This window comes from Eublepharis macularius, chromosome 7, assembly GCF_028583425.1.
Source record: "Eublepharis macularius isolate TG4126 chromosome 7, MPM_Emac_v1.0, whole genome shotgun sequence".
NCBI classification, from domain to species: domain Eukaryota; kingdom Metazoa; phylum Chordata; class Lepidosauria; order Squamata; family Eublepharidae; genus Eublepharis; species Eublepharis macularius.
Genome location: NC_072796.1, coordinates 30,262,939 through 30,286,054, shown reverse-complemented (window position 1 = coordinate 30,286,054; position 23,116 = coordinate 30,262,939).

Below are 23,116 nucleotides of genomic sequence, written 5' to 3'. Positions count from 1 at the left end.
ACTGTGCTATTTAGGACTGCCAACATAATTTCAAAATGACTTGCAGTTAGTGTTGGCTATGAATCCAGAACCAAGGCAACTGAATCACAGCAGAGGGTTGGAACCAACCAGCTTTTTCTCTGGTTACTAAGGAATAAGTCTCTTTCAACCATACAAAAAGGCTATGCTGGAGATAAAGCCACATGCATGACCAAAGATGGGAACTGTAGTAAGGAAGAGATCTAGAAATGATTGTAAGAAAGAGGGCTGGCTCCAACCCAGAGACCAGATGAATCTGGTAGGTTATTGTTTAGATCCACTGGAGTTTTGGAACCATTTCTGCCCACCTTTGTTGCCTTCCACTTTCTACTGCAGTCCAAGGATTTGAGAGCAATCTGGTTGCGACTGCAGTCCAAGGTGACACCAAGATGTTGCTCCTGGGGGACATCAGAGCCCTTGGAAAAACACGTAAGGGGGCATTTGGTGCTGCAGCAGGAGGGGAGAAATGAGAAAGTCATACTCCATGGGCAGAGAGTTATTATTTTGGAATATTGAGAGAAACTTGGTGTTCTAATAAAATGAAAAGAGTTGTGACTGAATTTCAAAAAAAGTAAAATGCTGAGTGTCCTGCTTGCGCAAATCTTACTATATAATTGAGTAAGCGTGTTTCAGATGACTCACTTTATACCCTGGTGCACCACCAGAGGGTGCTGCCGCAGAGGAAAGCTCAGGTAACTCACCATATCACTCCAGAAAACATGCCATGGTGGGAAGCAGAAACAGGAGCGGAGCAGGTAGCAATGCCCTCCCCGTGCCTTAACCCAGCTGATATTAGGAGTGGAGCAGGTGGCAATGCCCCCCTTCACACAGCTGGGATAAGGAGCAGAGCAGGTAGATATGCCCACTCTCTGCCTTAACTCAGCTGGTATTAGGAGTAGAGCAGATGGCAATGCCCACCTCCTGCCTTAACCCAGCTGGTAATAGGAGCAGATCAAGTTTCTAGTCACCCATGAAAGATAATAAAATTCCCGAGATGTGTAGCAGGTACTGCACTTAGGGTGGAATTCGCCCAACCCTCAATTGAGAAGAGAGCATGGAATACAGCTTTCAAGCTGTTCTTGAAAAAGGAAATATATAAGGATAACCCAGGGAAAGTAGGTTTCTCACATCTGATCCCTCAGGACACCTATAAGAGTAGCCAAACTAATTTAATTAACCAGAAACTAAAAATTCTGGATATTGATATAACGTCTTTACAGACAAATGAGGCCCACAGAGTTATAAAATTAAAGCTAGAGGATCTCGATTACAGTGGTACACTCCAGAGAGCCAGACGTACATGTTCGGGCTTATCCCTGGGACTTTCACCTCCAGAGGCTATTCCATCTTATTGCTATTCTTTAAAGATTCCAGCTCATCGCAGAGCCTTCACATTGGCTAGACTTAACTCCTTTCCCTCCAAAGTGCTTTTTGGACGTTTCTCTGGACTCCCTTTTTCTGAACGAGTCTGCGATTGTGGACAAGGAAAGTTAGAGACCTTGGATCATATAATGCTTTTCTGTCCTAAATGGAGTAAGGATAGAGAGAGATTTATTATTCCTATTATGTTAAAAGAAAACCTTCCCTCCCTTCCTTGGGTAATCTCAGTGCTATTGTCTGATAACTTTCTTGACAATCAAACCTCTGTTATGGTGGCTTCCTTTTTAGCCACGGTGATAAAGAAACAAGATTTTCATGAGTTTAGATAGTTTTAAGTGTTAAAGTGATAATGTTGAGCTGTGTCTTGTGAATTGGGTATGTTCAAGTGTACAGTCTATATTTTGTTGGTGTTTGTATGGCTTATGGCTTCGGCCGAATAGCAATAAAGAAAATTGAATTGATAATAAAATTCCTCAGAAATGCTTAGAATTACTAATTTCCAGGTGAGGGCAGATCTCCTAGAATTGCAACTGATCTCCAGATGACAAAGATCAGTTTCCCAGGGGAAAATGGCTGCTTTGATGGATGGTATAACATCCCTGGTGATCTCCCTCCCCCTCTGCAAAAGACATCTTCACCAGCCTCTGTTCCAAAATCTCCAAGAAATCTCCTACATGGAGTTGAGAACCCTAATAAAACCTCATATTGTCTTGGGCTACTAATATATTCTGCTCACAGAAATATTTGAGCTGAAGTTGGAGTTCTTATGAGGATTTTTGACAGCGCCTAGCATATTAGGGCTCGGGAGAATAAGTCCTGCAGGTTTCATTAGGAAACCTGTTCACTTTCCTTGATTCAAGTAATGGTCATGAGGCACATTTAATATGAATATTAAACCTATTTTAGAACACTGTGTGGTATATAGACCAAGGGCTATGTAATATATTTAATGTGGATTTTACTTCTGCTTGCTAATGCGGGTTTTTAAAATAATTGTTACTGTGAATTTGAATGCAGACCTCTGTGGAAAGAAGGCAGGAGGCTGGATGGATGTGTGGCAGCTGTATCCTAGAGGGTAGAGTGAATTGCAAGTTTTATTCTCTAATGAGGGGAAGGTTTTCAGTCACTCTTTGAATATCTCAGGACCAAGCTACACATGATGAATGACACTTGAACAGCAAGTGTATTTCTCCCTGTTCACTTGCCCTCCACTCAATCCACTTGCCGTTCAAGTGTCATTCGTCATGTGTAGCTTGGCCCTCAGATAAAGGATTTTGGCTAAATCAGGCAAACTCTGTGTGTGCCTGGGTCAGTTTCTGTTTATCTAAGAGAGAGATTATTTTATCTAGGTCAGACATGTTTTGTGGAAACTTCTGAATTATGTGTGCGTGTCTGAGAAGAGACTTTATTCTGTTAGTGAAGTTCTGCATGGAAAATTGGTCTGTGTGACTGAGGGCCAAGCTACAAGTGACGAATGACACTTGAACAGCAAGTGTATTTCTCCCTGTTCACTTGCCCTCCACTCAATCCACTTGCCGTTCAAGTGTCATTCGTCATGTGTAGCTTGGCCCTATGTCTGTGAATATACCTTTGAGAAGATATAATTATTTATGAAACTTCTAAGCTAGGGTTGCCAGGTCCAATCACTCCCCCCAGTGGGAGACTGGGACTCTGGTTCCTACCTAGCTCTTCCATGGTGGTTCCTCCCTTCACTTTTGTGATGATGTCACTTCCAGGAGTAATGTCATCACACAGGTCAAAGGGTGGCCTGGGCGCCCTTTGACCCACGCTGTAATTGTCCCAAGCGGCTGAATCGCCCTACCACAGGGTATGATTCAGCCCAAAATGGGCCTGCTGTGGCCTGAAACGGGGGCATGCCACATTGCTGAGGGCATGCTGCACCACCCGAGGGGCGCACCGCACCACCTGAAGGGGGTTGCCCTGGAGAATGCACCCTCCCCACTGGCCAGGCAAGTAGGGGCGGTGGTGGGAAGGTAGGAGCAGGGGATCCCCCACCCTGGGTGGGGGAATGGTATCCATATGCTAAGCTTAGGAAGTATTCTGAAAGCAATACCCCTATCAAACTCTACAACCATCACATTTATGTTATTATAAATAAATTTGACTTCTGTTTAAGGGGGGGAAATCCCTTTTTATTTCACAACCACCCTCACGTGCTGATCATTCTGTCACACTACTGTCTATAGCAAGCCTTCTTCTATTACCAGGTAAACCAAAGAGGTCTAAGGCAAAAGTGTTTGGTAGCAGTGAAAAACTTTTGATGGAGTCTGGGAGGCAGCAATATAAAGGTCATACAAATACAAAAGTGAAGGTATTCTCGAGGTAAAAACCTGGGTAAAGTAGAGAACACCTAAAGGTTTGTGTGAATGGAAATAAAAGGAGTGTTGGTTGTGACCAGATCCCTCCTGAGCTATAAGTTTGAGGTAATATAAGGACAAGCTGGATTAAAGGTCCAAAAGCAAATGTTATAAAAACAATTTTTTTTAAAAAAAGAATGTCATTACTATTTTAAGTATGAAATGTTTATGCTTTCTGAAGAAAAATTGTAAGAATATGCCCACATAGACATCCAGTACTTCAAAGATTCATTGAGTGCGAATAGAGATGTGAAAACTCATGCAGGGACAATTTTGTTAACCTTTTGGAAACTGTTTACTTCACTTTAAATACCTGCTGATGTTTTGCCCAAATAATACCCTCCATTAATTCACACTTCGAGTGAAAACAAATGATATCTTGGAGAAGACTGAGTTTTTCCCCTCCCCCAATTTCATGAAAAAATAACTATAAATATTCTTTGAACTTCTGGAACAGTCATAAGAATTAGAAACACTCTCTAAATTCCCTCAGTTTTCACTCTAGGGGAAATTTGGTGGTGACTCTTTTGAGAATCGTACAACAAATCCATCAAGCGGCATGAAATTGGTAACACATGGTGAAACAACTTGGCTTGATTATCTAAGAAATAGCAGCATCCAGGGGGCTATTGCTACCAATAAGAAAAAGCAGAATAACTTGAAAGTTTCCATTTACAGACTTTGGGATTTAAGAAACTGTAGAAGAAAGACAGGAAGTGATTGGCTGCCAGGATCTCTGGTGAACAGCTTGTGTTTACATTGATGCCTTAATATCGTTAGCAGGAGATTTGTGCCTCTGAATATTCCTTGGGGATTCCCTGTCAAAATAAATAGTGGCAAAATTAAGGCAACTCTGAAGACTCTTTTACCAGACAAATAAGCTCAAGAAAGTAAAATACAGATAATGCAACAAGTAGAAAATTGATTTATTATCCATACAAATAAAGTTGGGGAAAGAAAATATCAAGCTGACCTGTAATTGCCCCCCCCCCCAGTCGAAATAAAAGGCAGACACAAGGTTTGGGTATAAATAAGGACCACTTTATTAATTCAACCATAACCAAACCTGTCATTGTGGCAAGGGAACTAACTGCGGTACAGGTCAAGCCCTGGGGTCCTACTGGACCTCCACCTTGACCTGTCTGGGCGAGCCCCCACTGCCCTGGTGGTGTTCCATCCCATGGATGGCTGGGATCTGGCAGCCAGGCAAGTGGTTCTCCCTGTAAAGCTCCAGCGCCCACAGCCGTGGAGCCTGGGGGTGGCCTTGTCCAGGGTCCCCACCAGGCAGTCTGCCCTCACAACTGGCAGCCGTACAGCCTCACCAACTGCTCTAGACAGACCCCAATTCCCACCTAGTGGGAATGTGCCAATGGGGTCACCGGCCTGCACCCTTGATCCTATCCTACCAGTGGCCAAACTATTTACAAGCCCACCACCACTAAGAAATTAATCCCTACAGTGTAAGGTAGGCGAAAAACAACTCCCCTCAGAGCCAATTAGGGGAGAAGAAAAAATTCCTACCTTGCCCCGATAAACAGCAACCGGCTAATCCTGCACTGCTTATAGGGAGCGGTGGGAGGGCCGAGCTCAGAGCGATGACTGAGAGGGCTGGGTGAGCAGAGCCAGTAATGCTGTCTTGGCTCCGCCCACCCAGATGCCCGGATAGAAGAAAAGATGGGCTGCCTTATCTTCTCCAAAGCGGCAAATGCGGCCCCCGGCCCAAGAAGCCTGGTCTGCGTGTCAGGAGGGCCGAATTTTTCTAGTTAAACAAAGCTGCTTTCTACTGAATCGAACTATTGGTCAGTAGTCTGCTTTGACTGGTACAAGGTTACCAGCCTACCAGGGGGGTCAGGGGATCTCCCAGTTCCTGTTTCCAATCTCCGGTTGGAGTGGCAGCAGGAGAATTTTTTTAAAAATGGCAGCAGGCCAGTGGTGTGATGTCACTTTGGGGTTTTCCTGAAAGTGATGCCACACTGTGACCCCCCCTCCTCTAAACCTCCAGCTGGTTGCCAGGACATGCCTGGCAACCATAGACTGGCAGCACCTCTCTAGAGGGTCAAGTAAGAGATGTTCCCATCATCTGCTACATGGTTCTCCTAATTGGCAATGTTGGGGATTGAACCTGGGTCCTTCTGAATGCAAGGCAGATGCTCTATCAATGAAAAAAAAGTGTTTAAAATAACCATTGGACTTTTATCACAGAGTGATTAAGGTCACCATGCTTGTTGTGGTTGCTGTGTTTTTAAACGTCCTATACAACATTTTTTTAAAAAAATATTTATTTAGTTTTTCAAATATAACAGTAACAAACAAAACATTAACAGTGAAACTTGGTTCCCAACATTCGTTCGTACCTTTTTATACATCAACGTCAGTTATGCTGTTATAACAATAAGGTAAGGAGCTGAGTTTGTTGCTTTATTCTAGATGGTGAGCTGTACATGAAAATAGTCTTTAGGTCTAACTAGCTGTTTTGCACATTCATCTTTAGTTAAAAATTCTAGGATTGGGTACCAAAACTCAATAAATTTCAATCTATAATCAGGCATTTCAGATTCTTTAATATAATCAGTAACTTTAGCCAAAATAAAAAGGTCCCAAATTCTCAATAACCAATTTGAAATGGTAGAACTCTTTTTGTTTTTCCATGTTGCAGCGATTGCTGATGTCGTATACAATAATAACCAGAGGGTGGTTCCTGACCAGATGCTTTACAATTGAATAAACAACAATCAAATTAAATAACTTCCCTGTCCCATGCCAAGGAATGAGTGGAAAAGAAAGTGAGTAGGAGGAAGCCAAAGAGCAAAGAAAACAAAAGGGAGAACAAGCACGTTTGCAGTTATCACTTAAAGGGGGGGGGGGGCCTTTGCAGCAATTCTTTTTAGGGGAGACGGCATTCTAGTGATTAGGGAGGGACCAAAGACAGCAGGCACAAATGAGGCATGGAAGATAATATGTAAGTCTAATGAGAAATTTAAGAAAACAAAAAGCATAAGGGAGGAAGGTTAAGGGAAATGGAAAGAGATTCAACATAGTTCTCAAAAGGATGACAAACAGCAATCATTATTGCATCTTCTTAATCTATGTACCAGATAAACAAATGTTTTAGGGCGATGCAATGATTTCAAGAGGTACTCTGATCCAACCAGGTTTTCTGCCGGTGAAACAGGAAACAGAGGTCCCCTTTGACCTTCTAAAAAGGCTATGACGGGGATAATGAGATCCCATGCAAGAGAGATCTTTCCATTGTGGAGACCGCAAGGTGGAATCAACAGAACATGTTTTGCTTCACTGTTGTTTTTACTACAAAATATGTCTGAAAATTATTTTTCCCTTTGCTTAGGAGGCCATTCAGATTAGATTGTTTCTGGAGGTTACTAACCCCCAGTTTACAGTTTGCAGTGCAAACAAATTCTCAGCGGGCTGTAAAATTCACAACGAAATTATGTGCATGGAATCTAAATTTTAGCCAATTTCTTTTTAAAAGTTATATTTTTGTACAATGGAATTCTGGTCTACATTGTCTATATTCTGTATTGTTCTGATTCATGTTGGTCTTTGACTAAATTGATTGAGTGATTGAGTGATTGAATGATTGAGTGATTGGCATGTGTTCAGTTTTTAAAAAGTGAGACAGGAGCTATAATAAGGAAAGTGATTGGATGAGATTGCATGAAAAAGCTGGTTGAATTCAAACTATTAAATATAAACAAAATATTAATTGCAAAATTGTGCCATATAAAATAACTCAAAAAATCAATCACAAAAACACTAGACAATAATAATACTAGACAACAATAATAATAGCAATAATAATAGACAATAATAATGTTGTTTAATAATAAACAATAATAAGGATAACAATACTTGCATTATGCTTAAAACCCAACAGCAACTCAAAAGAAGAGAGAGGAGAAAAAAGGAAATCAATAAAACCCAGAGAATCACAAAGTCTGTATGGGATACAGTCCCCTTCAAAGGTCATCTGGAAAATCCTTACTGACTTCCAGAAGTCAGGAGAAGTGAGGAAAATGTAGCCCACCCATTCTTAACAGTGCTTCACAAGGTGCTCGAGAAACCTAATTTTGCTCTGGCAAAAAAACAGGTCAAACGCTGGTGAGCTGAGTTTGGTGCAGTGGATCACAAATTGTTCATTCATTGTCATTACTGGGATTATTTCTTTAACTAAGATGAGCATGACTTACCTTAACCTACCTAGTAAACCTCAACTGGTAGAATGTTATCCTGGTACATACTCTAAAGATCTCCCCAGACTGATTCTCAGCCCCAACAGCTGGAAGATAGTTTCCAGTATGCTTGTTGTTGTTTTTTTGCATTCTGGTTTCTGCACATTTGTTGAGTTTATAAGATGCTAGGCAAAGTATAGGCTGCTTTGTGTCTGTTTTCAATCCCCTCCTTTACCTTTTATGTTTAGCAGATGTTAGTTGAAAACAATTAGGCAAAGTGCCAGAAGACTTAAAAACTTCAGCAGTAAATTATAGCACAAATATATGTGAGAAAATTTACATTAGACACATTCTTGAAATAATTGTGAAACAATTGTTTACTAATGAAGTTTCTAAGTTTCTTCTAACAGATGGCCAGGAATTTAAAGTACATCAGATCATGGTTAATCAGCAACCTTAACAGCCCTGGTGTCCACATTAATCAATCTGTCTTGTGTCTTCCAGTTGATTCCCTTAGGATCAGATTTTCATTTATAACTATATAATCTGAACTGAGTAGAGTTAGGATACCACCCTGTTAACAGATTTACTGTCATATCACCATAAGAACTCAATAATTGAATATGGGAAAACTCCTTACACAGTTCATTGGTCCAATTAGCTGCTCACGGTCTATTTTGATTGGCAGTAGTTTTCCAGAGTCTATGAGGCAGCTTTCTGGTTTTGATAGATTCACCTTAGAGTTTCTTTCTTTCTTTCTTTCTTTCTTTCTTTCTTTCTTTCTTTCTTTCTTTCTTTCTTTCTTTCTTTCTTTCTTTCTTTCTTTCTTTCTTTCTTTCTTAAAAAAGCTTATTTCCATTTGAATTTGTGATGAGAACATTGGTTTTAACTTGCTGAGGAAGAAAAAAAAACTCTGTTAACCCCTTGATTTGTGACGTGTGATGGCAGAGAAGGTCTACATTTGGCTTACTTGTCCCGCATGCTGAGGTCTTCCATTTTACAACATCTTTTCCATTTTAACAGATTACCAATGGTATCCAAATGTCTTCTTTATGTAAGAAATCGCAATAGCTTAACTCCAGGCATCATTATCTTGATGTTTCACGTCCATTTACTGTAGGAGTGAAAAATTGCTCAGTGTAAGTTGTCATTTAATGTATTAGAGCTTGCTCTTATTTTACACAAGTCACCTTACAATTAACCCCTCAAATGTTTTCATCTGCTGGTTGTCAGATGAGAAATATAATCTCTTCCCACTGAATAAATGACAATTCATGGAAAGACCTTCCACTTTGAAATAAATAATGTTTTTTACCTTGTCTTGATTACAAAACATGATCAACTAAACAAAAATACTGATATTTTTCTTCACTCACTGTATAAAATATTTAACAAATACGGTGATAAAAGTAATACAGACATCTAATCATGAGGACAGGGTCTATACATGTTCAATTTGTTTAGGTGAGCCATGGGCAGTTTGCTCAGTCCCTGCCCTCACATCTCATATCCTGCTACTGCTCAGAGCAGCAGTGGAAGAAAAATGTTTTAAAATGCTTTAAAATGGCCATTGGGCCAAAGATGAGAAGTCACTTCTGGGGAAAACCAGTCCTCTCTAGGAATTGCCATAGACTCTAGAGTTCCCAATGATTGCTAGTGAGGTGTGATGTCACTTCCGGAAATGATGCCATGCTATTGCTGATGGCCACCCTGCATGTCCCTGCCCCCCCAGTCAAATGTGAGAGGATGAGCCAGCTCATTTGCTCCTATTTTCCCACTATGCACATTATCCTGTCTGTAAATAGGTCATAAGTACAGGGGTCTTATTAGAGACTCACACTTGAATATCATCATTTTTGAGGCACTAGAACCACTCTGGTATTGGCCCAGTACTCTATGGTTCTTGCCCAACTACCAAGGCATCACACAGAGATATGATGACATCACTTCCAGGCACATAGGGAGTAATGCCATTGCAATGCCCACTGTCTAGCCATCCCCCAATTTCCTGTTCTTTTCCTCTCCACCAGCCAACTGATTGGTGCCAGGAAGCACAGGCTGGTGGTGTGGGATCCCCTGCTCCCAATGGGGCCCTGGCAATCCTAAACTGCAACCAACACCAATTCCTGACTCTTCATTCCAGACTCCACTAGGAGGTAGATGGTCTCTTGTACAAACATTATTAACAGTACAATCCCTCCATATACTCTTTCCCATTCTTCTTCACTTCACCCTCTGGAATATCCCTGTCTCTATCCCGCACATTGGCCTTGAGAAAACACTTTCTAAATATCTTGATCTAATAGATATAAACATACCAGATAGAAGATTAAAGAAGCAGCATTTCTGTCCCAAGTGTCCTTTCAGTCATATTATGTCTTCATTCATTATGGTGCATTTCCAAGCAAGAGCCCTTTGAGAAAAAAACATTCAATTCAGTTACACTGCTAAAGTTAGATGCTTAGGCTTCCAGTGGGATGTTAAAACAGTAACAATATAAATTAACATAGCATTATAGCCCTATAGGATAGCATGACCTTCTTAGTAATGTTTTATTAATGTGACAAGCACAAAGGCAATATGGCTGTGCATCCTAATGATGTGTTGACGTAGATCTATATAATTAAACAGCCATCAAGGCACAATGCTGGGCTAAGACATAAATGGAATTAGTTCTACTGTTGATGGATTCTAGCACCTTTTGACATAAGAAATATATGAATGTGAAATTGCACTCAGGACTTCCCAACTTCAAATTTTGTTTTAGGTAAAAATTTAGTGCCAATGGTTACAGAGTAGAGATGGGCACGAACTGGAAAAAAATGAACCATGTGGTTTGTGGTTCGTCAAATTTCACAAACCATGAACCATGAACTTTCATGAACCTGCTCCTGGTTCGCGAACTGGTTCGTGAAAACGTCACATCCAGGTCAGAAAATCATCACTTCCGGGCCAGCAGAAGGTCTTCAGGAAATCCATCCCCTGTTGCCTAGGAAACTGATTGATTGGCACCAGGCTGTCTGCAGTGACGAACCAAAAAATGAACCAAAACGAACCAGCCTAAAGTTCATGGCGGTTCGTCAGAAATGGGATCTGATGAACCGTGGTTCGCGAACCATGAACTGGCCTGGTTCGTGCTTAATTTTGGTTAATATTTCAGTTCGTGCCCATCTCTATTACAGAGTATATGAATCTTTCCTGAAAAATTCTGCAAAGGTCTCTTCAATTCTTTATATTCCTTACATGTTTCATTTGAGAAGGGACCTTCAACCAGTATAACAAGGTTATTCAGAATGTTTCAGGTGTCACAGAAATCCAAGTCTAAGTCCAGCCATTAGGCAAAACTCACTGCATCACTGTAGATGCTTTTTGGAGAGGAAGTGTCAGACAATTCCAGCTCTAAATCCTGTTGGTGAGAACAGTCAGGTGACATGAGAAGGCCAATCTAGTTCTACTCTCTTATATGATGATCCCAGATCTGCTGCCTTTCTAAAGTCTGTGCAGATTTGCTGATGGAGGTCACTAGGCTACTTCCTCTGTGCCACTAGAATATAAGTGCAGCCTACCTGGCTACCTATCAGTTTCCTGGCTACCTGAGGCAGTGGTCTATCCATTGCCCTCAGCACCCTGAATAAAGCGATATAGGAAATCCCTGATTAAAATTGCCTTGTGAACTCATCAGTTTGACGTAGGCAAACACTTTTTCTCCATTTCATTCTCCTATGTACCTATCTGCCATAAGAGGGCAAGAATCCTATCCTAATTTGTCAAGGTTGGTATTGTGAGAAATACCAACTGCGAGCCAGTTTGGTATAGTGGTTAAGAGTGCAGGACTCTAATCTGGAGAACTGGGTTTGATTCCCCACTCCTCCACTTGAAGCCAGCTGGATGACCTTGGGCTTGTCAGGGCTCTCTGGAGCTCTCTCAGCCCCACCCACCTCACAAGGTGTTTTGTTGTGGGGATGATAATGGCATACTTTGTAAACCGTTCTGCGTGGGCATTAAGTTGTCCTGAAGGGTGGTATATAAATCAAATGTTATTGCTGCTGCTGTTGTTGTTGTTATTATAAATACTAACATTAAGGCATGCATATTGCATGGAAGATGACTAGTAATTATTTTTATAATTAATCTAAAGTAGTTACCACTGCACTTCTGGGACCTTCCTCATGCACACTCCCAACACCGGTGGTGTGAACCTATGGATAATGTGTGCATTTCCCCCTATCGTATCATCTTTCTCATCAGTCAAACCCACACTTAAGTTTCTGCCAAGTTACAGTCCTGTAGTTAATTTTTCTTTTCTTTGTCTTGGTGGCATTTTGCTGAGGGTCTTCTGATGCATTTCCACCATTCATTATCACATTGCCAAAAACAGTACAGAGACCAAAAACAAAAGGAGCTCACATTGTCATTGAAATGTTAAATACATTTAATCTCTCCCCTACTGTGTTCAAATTGTTCCAGCTCATAAACATCCTTTTTTGGAATAGGGTAAGTCCTTGGCATATTTAGTTCCCATTAGGATTAGCTGTCTTTCTTTCTGGCAGTTTATTTCATTATGGAAATGATGTGTGAAGGAGACAATGTATTAAATCGTAAATAGCCCTCACACCCCCGAAATAATAAATTTGTTTTGTTAATGGATGTTCCAGACTTCAAAGCTTATCTGACACCAGTAGACACCTGATCTATACAGACTGAGGATACAAACCATGCTATATGTTTTCAGTAAGATTTATGGGTTTTTTTTTTCATTGTTATTATTCACAACCTTGATATTGCATTTTTTCTGGTCTCACATACCATAAGTCACTCTCTTTCCTTCAGTGTCTCAAGGGGTAATCCTAAAAAGGCATATACTTTGAAAGTAAGCATACTTGCTTGAAAGTAATTCCTATTAATTGGGATTTAGAGTCTGGTAAGTATACTTAGGAAGGATTGCAGCTGTCATGGACGTAGGAATTCAAATTCTATTTCTTCTAAGTCTTTCTTTGAAGTCACTTACCTGGTCTGGAAGGTACCTTATAAAAGAAAGGGACTGTGAATTATACCATTGTGTATAATATATATTACTTGTTGGCTGAATGTATTATTCTCCTTCCACTGCATTGTCTTATATTTATAAATTTGGGTGGGCAATTTGCAAGTTCAGTGAATATGTGAATCTTGTTAATGTTTATTTTTACAATCAGACTAGGGTCCTGATTGGCAACTGATCTCCATACTACACCAATCAGTTCCCCTAGAGAAAATGGCTGCTTTGGATGGTAGAGTCTATGGCATTACACTTTGCTGAGGTCCCTGTGCGTGTATGTGTATGTGCTGTCAAGTTTTCTCCAACTTATGGTGACCTGATGAATGAATGACCTCTAAAATGTACTATCATTGGCAGGCTTGCCCAGACCTTTCAAACTGGAGGCTGTGTCATCCTTTATTGACTCAATCCCTCTCATGTTGGGTCTTTCTCTTTTCCTAAAGCCTTCCACCTTTCCTAGCATTATTGTTTTTTCCAGAGAGACTTTCCTTCTCATTATGTGGCCAAAGTACTCTAGTCCCAGTTTCATAATTTCAGCTTCTAGACAGAACTCAGGTTTTATTTGATCTAGAATCCACCTATTTATCTTTTTGGCTGTCCATCATATCCATAAAACTTTCTTCCACCACCATATTTCAAATGTTCACCTTTCACATCCATACATAGTAATAGGGAATACCATAGTATGTATTGTCTTGATCTTGGTTCCTCATCAACACATTCTTATCCTTCCTTAAAGATCTTAAAGGATCTTAAAGGATCTATTCTTAAAGGAATAGAAATCTTTAACAATTTCAATTTCTCCACTATCTGCCTTAAAGATGTGTAATTCCTCAGTAGTCATTTCTTTTGTTGTCTTGATGTTCAGCTGTAATCCTGCTTTGGCACTTTCTCCTTTAAACTTCATCAGTAGTCATTTCAAGCCTTCACTTTCTCCTGCCAGTAACGTGGTGTCATTGGCATATCTCAAACTGTTAATGTCCCTTCACCAATTGTCACTCCACCTTCTCCTAAAGCTAAAATGTTCTGCATAGGGAGATAACAGATAGGGAGATAATATACATCCTTGTCTGATACCATTGCCAATTGGAAACCATTCTGTTTCCCCATTTTCTGACCTAACAGTAGCCTCTTGTCCAGAGTACAGGTTGCACATCAACCCAATGAGACCTAGTGGCACATCCATTTCTTTTAACACAATCCAGAGCTTTACATGATCTACAGTCAAAAGCTTCACTGTAATCTATAAACCAGAGGATGATATTCTTCTGAAATTATCTGGTACACTCCAGTAACCACTGTAAATTTGCAATATGGTCTCTACTGCCACTGAGGTCCCCTCTCCCCAAATCCCACCCTCTTCAGGTTCCATTCCCAAATCTCCAGGAATTTCCCAGTCTGGACCTGGCATCCTAGTTGAGGGAAGCATTCATTTTGAAAACTATAAGAGATTGACGCATAAAATGAGTCCCTGTTTTACTTCTAACTTTACACCTAGCTCTCCCCTCTCTGTTTGGAAAATGAAGAACCATCTGTTTAGTTTCTAATATATGCATAAAACTCTCTAAATTCTTCCAAAGCTGTAAATAATTTTAGTGAGCAAGGTGTTAAAATTTAATTAATGAACTGTCGCCCACCCCGAGGCACACATATTCATTGGAATAGATCTTTGCTAGTGATGCCACAAAACTATGGGGACAAGAATGGTTGAGAGTGAGACCTTAAATCTGACCAGTTCAGAAATGTGTTGCCGTGTTCTAAATCAGTGCAATACCTCCAGCACTGTTTGCTTGCTCAGTTCCTAATTGGGTCAGTTCCTAACCCAAGCCAAGACAGGGAAAAATTTCCCCTTCCCGGTCCCAGTTGCACCTTTCTTATTGTCTGGCCTTGTGGTAGTGGTTGCAACAACAAAGTTCAAAGCACCAGTATAATGATAAATTTGGAGACCTCAAATTCCTTTGCTTCTCCCCTTTCTTGTACCAAGAATGATAACATGCCAGGTCTCCTGTCAACCTAGTATTTCACCTACCAATCCAGAGGAAATGGCAGGGGGAGGTTTACAAGTCCTAGAGCATCCCATAACATCAATTCTGGTTTTCACAATAAGTGAAAACTGGTAAACTGGTCCCCACCCTTCAATTCTTCCAGAACTTGTCAACTGTGGCCTGGCAACCCTGGGAGATATAGTACTTTCAGGGTGTCAGAATCTTTCCTATAGGCAGACAAACTGCAAGAAAACTACATGTCCCAGAATTCTTTGTACTTTGGGCTCTAGGATTCCATGTGTTCGGGTGTATGGGTGGGGTCTTTCAGTTCTCTAGATCTTTCTTTATAGCCACTGCCTCCAAGTCAGATAAGTAAAAGGGAAACAGTTGGCATTATTTGGAGGTTAATGGGAGCATTAGAAAATACCATCATGTTCTTCAAAATCACATGTTCCAAACTTTGAATTAGGTTCACAAAAAATAAAATTGTTATGTATTTATTTGGAAAAATAACTTGCTTTACCAAGCCTTACTCCACATTGAGCTCAGGGGACTTTGCTCATCAGTAATTACTAAACGTATTGTTTATTTTTTATTTTTTTAGGTATGTTTCCCCTGCTTTTCTCCCCTGTGGGACTCAAAGCAGCTACTACCATACCAAAATGCAGTTAAACACACAATTTAAACAGGGGAAAATTCTATTTAAATAAACAGAACCAGTGAAAAAAGACATTGTGCAGGACGTAGTGGAGGTGGGATTACCTGGAGGAGGAGGAGCACCCATCCTGTACTGGTCCAGCCATGTGGTCAGCGCCATTTTCACCTGCACATCCGCAGGAGCAGCAAGTCACCCTCCCACCCTCCACTTATCATGGACTAAAGAGGGGCACGTCACAACTTTATGAGTTTGGTGGTTTTGAGGCATTGGGATGGATCACAATAGGGTGAGTGGGCCTTCGGGACTGCTCACCCCAACGGATCTGGAAGCAAGGGTTGCCAGGCAGGACTGGCGACAGAATGACGTGTGCCGAGGTGTGCCAGCGGGAGGCTGGCAGATGATGCATTGGTCGGCAGCCAGGCCTACGATGCCAATGGGGATCCATGCCCAGATGCCAGGCCAGTACTCCATCCAGCAAAAAACACCCCTCCCTTTGATCCAATCAGAAAAGGGGGTGAAAATTTCCTACCTGGCCCTGTCAAAACAGCGACCAGCTAATCCTTTACTGCAACAAAGGGGGGGGGGTGAGGCGGGGGGGTTGAGCTTTTTGTGGCAACTGTGAGGGATGGAAGGCAGGGCCAGCCTATATAGGCCCAGACCCCGCCCTCCAAAATGCCTGGATGCCCCGGAACTCAGCGTCTCTCTCTCCCTCCATGCAGGAGGGCAAATGGAGGCACACAGGTAAGCGTACAAAGCGTGCTCTGGGAGTGCCTTCCCCCCCTGTCGTTTCAGTCTATTTCAGTTCATTCCTGCCTGAAATGGTACAGTTTTGAGTAGGAAAATGACCCAGGGAGCAGAGCTACCTTCCTTTGCCATGCTTCATGATACCAATATGAATCAGGTCTCCCAAGGTGGCTTATTAGAGGAAAATGTTGGGAAATCCACACATCTGCAGTGTAATATGTAGTCCAGCCCTGAGATCTATCCCAACGCTGCCATCTGTTATATCTATTATACTGTAAGTCAAGCATAGTAGTAAACAGTATCTTCTACTACTCTCCTCTCTTTGAATGGTCTGGTGTATTTCATTCCTCCCTCCACCCCCAACTCCTTCTAGTCCTGTAAATAATGTGGAGAAAATTGTCACCGATGCAACTGTGGCAAGCCGCTGAATTGTCAGTGACAATCAAAAGTGAATTAGATTTTTCTTTTTCAACTTTTAACCTTGGAAAGGTCACACTGCCTGCCTCTGTAAGACCCATTCATCTTGCAGAAGCTCACTCTATATTACATTAATCCTTCTAAAAACTAACAATGGGATTTTAAATTATCTTGCCTAAACCTAGTAACAGCTCTATCCGAAGGCTGGAATTAGCTACAGGACATGGGAGATAAAAAGAGTGGCATGTTTCTCCACCCCAAATAAAGTTCGAGTCGCTCCCCATCATCATTTCATTTCATGGTTTCAGACTGTATACTGAACTTATTGAATATGACAATGAAGAATTACCCATGGACCCCCTATTTCTTCTTTGCACTGCTTGGAAGGAGAACAGCTTCATTTATATTGCCAACTCTAGCCTAGGGAGAATGTTGCATATCTGCCTCTTGTTTGTTCATATCCCTCATCTCGGCACAGGGACCAGTTTGGTCTATCATGCATCTAAGCAGGTAAAAACAACAGCACTGTCTATCACAGAAAGAAAAGGCAGAGAGCCAGGACACAGAACTGCACTGACTGCAATCATGCTAACTGGAGTAGAAGCCTCACCATGCCCAGTGCTTGGCATTCAGGCCATTAATCAAGGAATTCCTGTAATTCATCAGTGTGCCTTTAGCTGCTAGCAAAACCTGTCAATATTAGCATTGCCATGATCCGATCCTAGGATTAATGTTCCTACACGAGTAAACATCCATTTAATTCCCCACCTTTAATGATTTATCTAACAGTTCCAATCTGAACAATTTAAATTGTTGAAGTCCCATGGTGCTTCACCTGCCTTCAGGTGAAGTCCCATGGGCTTCACCTGCCTTCAAACTTACTCCCTCTCCACTTAGAATATTTCCATATTTTGCCTTATATCTAGTTATCCCCAAGATTCTTGACCCCCACCCCCAGGTGTCCTGTCAATGCACCTGGGAATAACCAGATGTAAGATAAAATATGGATATGCATCTGTCCTGTCAATGCACCTGGGAATAACCAGATGTAAGACAAAATATGGATATGCACCTGGTCTGTCAATGCACCTTATCCTCTTACCCAAATTGGAAAGAAAAAAATCCATTGTTTTTGAGTTCTGCTGCTTGTCTTATAACTGGGGTCAGAATCTGTCCCCCAAAATGTATCTTTGTGTGTTCTTGTAGTGATAGGAGCGGCAGGACTCTAATCTGGAGAACCGGGTTTGATTCCCCACTCCTCCGCTTGAAGCCAGCTGGGTGACTTTGGGACAGTTACAGCACTTCTCAGAGCTCTCTCAGCCCCACCCACCTTACAGGGTGATTGTTGTGAGGATAATAACAACATACTTTGTAAACCACTCTGAGTGGGCATTAAGTTGTCCCAAAGGGCAGAATATAAATCAAACGTTGTTGTTATTATTATTACTCTTGCAGGATTCTGCCTCATCAGCTTTTGGTCAGACTACCCTTGATTTGTGAGCTGCTTAGGCTCTGGTCTTGCGCAAGACATGTACCCCCATTTATTTTCCTTTTTTTTTAGAGGGGTGGGGGATGTTATTTGCTGCCTGTTTGCTTGAACCCTGTTTCCATATTGGACCTTACCAGCCTTCAAGACTGATAATTAGACTGTCTTTCTCTGGCCTCCTACTTCCCCTCCTGAGCAGAGTAAACAACACAGCCTTTGAGTAGGTGAAATAACTTGCCCATTGGTGGTATTCTTCATTCATTTGAGGCTTCTTAATTTCTCTTTCTTGACAGAGGTTAGCAATATTCCCTATAATAAACGGCATTTCTGTTTTTCATTCTAGCTTGACCCAAGCTTCTAAGACCTCACCACTCAGTCGCAGATTCCTTATTACTGTCAAGCGGATTGCTGCCAAGATTTTGTCATTTCCTTAAGGCAGGTGTAGAACCATAGCCAGCTTCTCCAGAGGCACAGAGAGCAAGATACTGTGGAAAGAAGGTAATTTTCTCACACTGGGGCTGTTTTACTATGGATCTGAGTTCAAGCTAGAAAACAGGTCATATTTTAAAAGACAGCCATTCTAGTGTAGAGGCTAGAATGGCAGAGCAGGAGCTGGGCAACCCAGATTCAATTCCCTAATCTGCCAGGGAAGGTTGCTAAATGACCTTGATCTTACCATACACTCTCAGTCTAATCTACCTCACAGGGTTGCTGTGGAGAAAAAATGGGAGAGAGGAAAATAATGTAAGTTGCTTCGGGTCCCCATTGGAGAGAAAGGTATAAATGAAATAAAATTAAAATTAAAAACATTAAAATTGAATGTAAATATAAACAGTAAATGAAACACCCAGGGATGACTTGAATGTGTAAAATAATGGATTGAATCTTGCCTAGAATTTCCACATGTGTGTGTGGGGGGGGGGGGCTGATTTTTGCCTATTCCTTCCTAAGCTATTCCTGCGGGTTCTCTGTCCTCTAGAAGCAGCATTTGGGAGAGGCAGGATTTTGGGTTGCCTCAAGCAGGGGGTACTTTTGCTAGCTACAGCTGACTAAAATACTTAAAAGCTTGCTATCTTAGCTTCTCTGACATGACTTCTTGGCTGACAAGTTCTCACAATTAGATTCAGCAAAGGAGTCCATTTCCATGCCAATTAGTCTAAGTATCTTGATGGCAAGAGGCATGGAAACAATCTCTCTCATGTGATGGTAAAGGAAAAATGCCTTAGAGAAGGGAACAGTGTACTGCATGGAGCCATCTTTTCAGCCCTGCTGATGTTATAGGGATGCCATTCCCCAGCTAGGGGCAGGAGATTCCTGCTCCCACCCTCTGCCTTCTATCTCTACTCACCTGGCAGGTGGGGGAGGAAAGGTGGGGGAATGGGTCTCCCAGATGTGCTCCCAGAGAGGCGCAACAACATCACCTCTGGGAATGATGTCACGCTGCCCCGGAGAGCTCTCCTGCACTTCTCAGTGGGCCAATTTTTTCCCCAAATGGGGCCATTTGGGGCACAAATCACCCCACTGAGGGCCAAGCTACACATGACGAATGACACTTGAATGGCAAGTCTATTTCTCCCTGTTCACTTGCCCTCCACTCAATCCACTTGCCGTTCAAGTGTCATTCGTCATGTGTAGCTTGGCCCTGAGAAGCATGCACATGCTCCTACACTGGCGTGATGACATCACTTCCCAGAAGTGACATCATTGCGTAGGCACAGGAGCACATGCACAAGGAGCAGCAGGGAATGATGCCAAAGTAAGTGACAAGTCCCCCCTCCCACCGGAAGGATAGGGGGACTTGGCATCAGGGCACACTTGGTTAATTAGCAATGCTGGCCTTGTGAAATTAAGGAGTATTGCTGGGGAGAATGAGAGCCAGGTTCCTCAAGGGTTCTTCCCTTGAGAGCCAGCAGAGGCCCACAGGTGTTGGAAATTTACAGGTCAAAGAGGTTCCTATTTCTCTCTTTTCAGCAGTGGAAAAGCTGGTTGAATCCAAAGTTGTGGAATGGAATCCCTGGAGCAGAGAAGGAAGAGGGAATATTCTTCTTCTTCAGAAGTGCCACTGAACAGCTTCCTCTGCTTTCCACAGCCAGAGTCTATCTATTCAACTCTCTAACCATTTCTTTCTTTCCTTGTCCCCTTCTTTTTTTCTTGATGGTGTACATCTCCAAAATTTCCAGTTCATATTCTAGACCTCTGCTCACACGCAAATCAATACACTAATTGCTCTCTCAATATATTGAAAATGGAATTGCAGCTGATAGACTTATCCTCCATGAATTTGTCTCATCTTATTTTAAAGCTATCTATACTTAGGGCCACATTAAACCTTGTGGTCATAAATTACATATGCTAATGAAGTGTTGTATCGAGAAATTATTTTTTCAGCTGTGAGGCTACCTCTCTTTCACTTTTTTGGGTGCCCAATAGGATTCCAGTGTTCTGGGACAAGGAGAAAAGGGGTTTCCCACACCAATTTCTCCACTTCCCTATGGCCCAGTCATCATTGTTCTTAATTAAAAAGCTGAAAATGTGTTAGCCCTTCCTCCAATTATTTTTCTTGTCCTTTTTGGAACCCTTTCCAAGCCTCTAATCTGTTTTCTCCCATCCAGGTAATCATAATTTTACATATAATTCCAAATATGGATTCACTGTGGATCTATGCAAAAGCACAACAATAATGGTCATTCTATTTTCATTCACTTTAATAGTAATTCTTAGCATCAAATTAGCATTTTTCACTTCCAAACACTGAGTTATCATTTTCATTGAGGTATGATCCCAAGATCTCTTCCCTGCTTTATTATTGTCAATTCAGACCTCATTACCTAGGCTTTTAAATACACTTTTCTGTAAAATTAGGCTCCCTCCTTCCAAATATGCTTCATTTTTGCACTTAACAGTGATTACTCTTACAGTGATTCTCATTTTCCATTTCAGATGGACATTTACGTCAGATGTGTCCGATGAAGCGAGCTTGAATCTTGAAAACTTTGCCCACTCTTGAGAACAGGATGCTGGTCTGGACGGACTTGTGCTCTGATCTAACAGGGATTGTCTTATGTTCTAGCTGCAACTGTGTTTCATAGACAACAAGAGGATTTTTCTGAAAGGCTGACAGCATGACGCTCGAGTTGGAATTTGCCTGTTAAAATCTTCCGAGAAACCTGTCATCATATATGTTGTCTGAAGTCTGTACCCCAAATGGTGCCTCTCAGAAGTGACATCAGAGTTCATATAGTAAAGTCAAATCTAAGGTTGAAATCAAACTGTTCTTGCCTTTGCCTCTCTCTCTTTGACAGCTGTTTGAATGGGAAACTGTAGGATACGAGAATGAAGTTAACTGATACTGACAGCATGATAAAGACTTGCAGTTGAGCATGTCAGACATTCTGAGCCCTGGTATGATAATGATGATTGCTTGCTTCGCTGTCAATCATTACCAGATACTTCCTATTACTATATGGGAACATCTATGCTACAGATTAAAAACAGGTTCTAGAGTTGCTGCTGGCATTTATTCCCCTTGAAATCAAATGCAAATTGGATTTGAGGGAATCTTCCTCAGGCAAAGTGTTTAAGGAATTCCAGAAGCCAAAAAGAGGTAAGGTGAGTGACATATCTCAGAGGATGCTTTTTCACTCCTCTCCAAGGCAGCTGTGGGGGCATTACAAGGGCCCAATTATATTAGCTACGACCTTTTGTTTGAAGTGCCCTAGACAGTTTACCATCTCAGTGACAACTAGGCCTTGTGGTAGCAAACAGAAATGTCCAAGATGTAGTCTCTGTATTGTGGAGGAAACAAGTGAGGCTGAATAAATACACTTATTATGTATTAGGTAATTTCTGAGGTGTTTCAGCTAACTTCATCAAAGATGAGCCAATATGGTGTAGTGGGTACAATCTTGTACTGTAACCAAGGAGACCTATATTCAAATCTCTGTTCAGTTAGGAAGTTCAGTGGGTGACCTTAGACAAGTCATTCTTTTTCAGTCCAGCCTATCTCACAGAATTGTATGAGGAGGAAAAAGGGAATGTAAATTAACCAAGGCCTTTGAAGGAAGGACAAGATAAAAATGTAATGGAGGGAGGGATTTATTAAGTGATCAGATAGACCACCTGACTACGGTTAGCTTGCTGTTGTCATACAAATTGTTCTTTGTGTATATGTTTTCCCATTCATCTCCATTCCAAAGTGCATTTGCCCTTGAAGACAATGAGACAAAACACTTTGTTAGTATGTTGTGTGTGCAGATGTTTGTGTACCTGCTGGTTGAGCTCACATTCTGCTCTCCAGTCACAAGAGGGAGCCAAATTTTTGTCAAGCAGTTCAACTATGTGAGACCAGGATAGTTTCTGTGCATCCCAGAAGCACAGCACAATGCAATCAGCAGCATTTCATGCATGCACATTATCACACAGCCTAATGGGAGTCCTGTGTGCCCCCCCCCCCAGATCTTTCACTGTGACATGCCACACTGCATGCTATTGTTGGGAGCTCTAGCATCATATTATCACCTGAGCCAACCAACCATCATGACCCTGTGGGAGAATCAATTTCATCAACTGCTCAGATGCAGAAGTAGAAGGAAATAAAACATCACCACTATACTTTTACTGTGCTCCCAGAAAGGTGTCCAGCATGCTCTTTAGTTGGACTGTAGCAAGGCAGTTATGGCTGCTGAAATGTTATGTTCAATAGAGATGCTCGAACATCCACCAGTTGGGATCACATCCTGTTCACCGACTGCAAACTGAGACCTGATTTTTCAACAATCAATTTGATACTTTGCTAATTAGTGTTTGATAGGTTGTTTCATTG